The sequence below is a fragment of the Aptenodytes forsteri genome, unplaced genomic scaffold, assembly GCF_000699145.1.
Source record: "Aptenodytes forsteri isolate BGI_AS27 unplaced genomic scaffold, ASM69914v1 Scaffold454, whole genome shotgun sequence".
Taxonomy (NCBI): Eukaryota; Metazoa; Chordata; class Aves; order Sphenisciformes; family Spheniscidae; genus Aptenodytes; species Aptenodytes forsteri.
Window position 1 is genome coordinate 5691 of NW_008795713.1, and position 885 is coordinate 6575.

General features: G+C 67.5%; 1 long non-coding RNA gene across 1 annotated transcript; it reads left to right on the top strand.

The window, feature by feature from the left end:
* The first annotated feature begins 55 nt into the window (after positions 1–55).
* On the top strand, positions 56–885 carry LOC103902419. Its single transcript, XR_657776.1, has 3 exons — positions 56–141; positions 217–329; positions 804–885. It is a non-coding gene; the product is annotated as an uncharacterized LOC103902419 (long non-coding RNA).

Genomic DNA, 885 nt, shown 5'->3' on the forward strand with positions numbered 1-885 from the left:
TGGTGGCGCTGGTGGTGGTGCTGGTGGCCGTGGTGGCCGTGGCCCTGTGTTACCGTCACCGGCAGAAGGGGAAGGAGAGCCGGCACCTGGCCGTGGCCTACACGGCGGGACAGACGGACACCTCCGACTACGTGGTGCCAGGTGAGGCCGGCGATGGGGACGCGGCCCTCAGCCCCCGGTGGCCCCGCTGCGCCGGGCTGACGCCTGTCCCCGCAGATGTGCCACCGAGCCACACGCACTACTACTCCAACCCCAGCTACCACACGCTGTCCCAGTGCACGCTGCCGGCACCCGGCCCCGGCGCCCAGGACAGAGCCGGCTCCCTCAAGGTACGGCACGGCACGGTGCAGCACGGTGTAGCACGGCGTTGCACGGTGCACCATGGTGTTGCATGGTGCGGCACGGCGTTGCGTGGTGCAGCACGGCGTTGCATGGTGCAGCACGGCGTTGCAATGGTGTGGCACAGCATTGCATAGTGCAGCACGGCATTGCACGGTGCAGCACGGCGTTGCGTGGTGTAGCACAGTGTTGCATGGTGCAACATGGCGTTGCGTGGTGCAGCACAGTGTTGCATGGTGCACCATGGCGTTGCGTGGTGCAGCATGGTGTTGCAATGGTGCGGCACGGCGTTGCATGGTGCAGCACGGCGTTGCATGGTGCAGCACGGCGTTGCAATGGTGTGGCACAGCATTGCGTGGTGCACCATGGCGTTGCACAGTGCAGCACGGCGTTGCACGGTGCAGCACGGCACGGTGCTGCTGCCGGGAGCCTCATGGCCAACCCATCCCGTGCTTGGGCTGCAGGTTCCCGGCACCCAGCTCTTCCCCGGCGCAGAGAGACCCTACGGCCCCGACGGCAACGCCACACTGCCCCCCGACTGGAAGC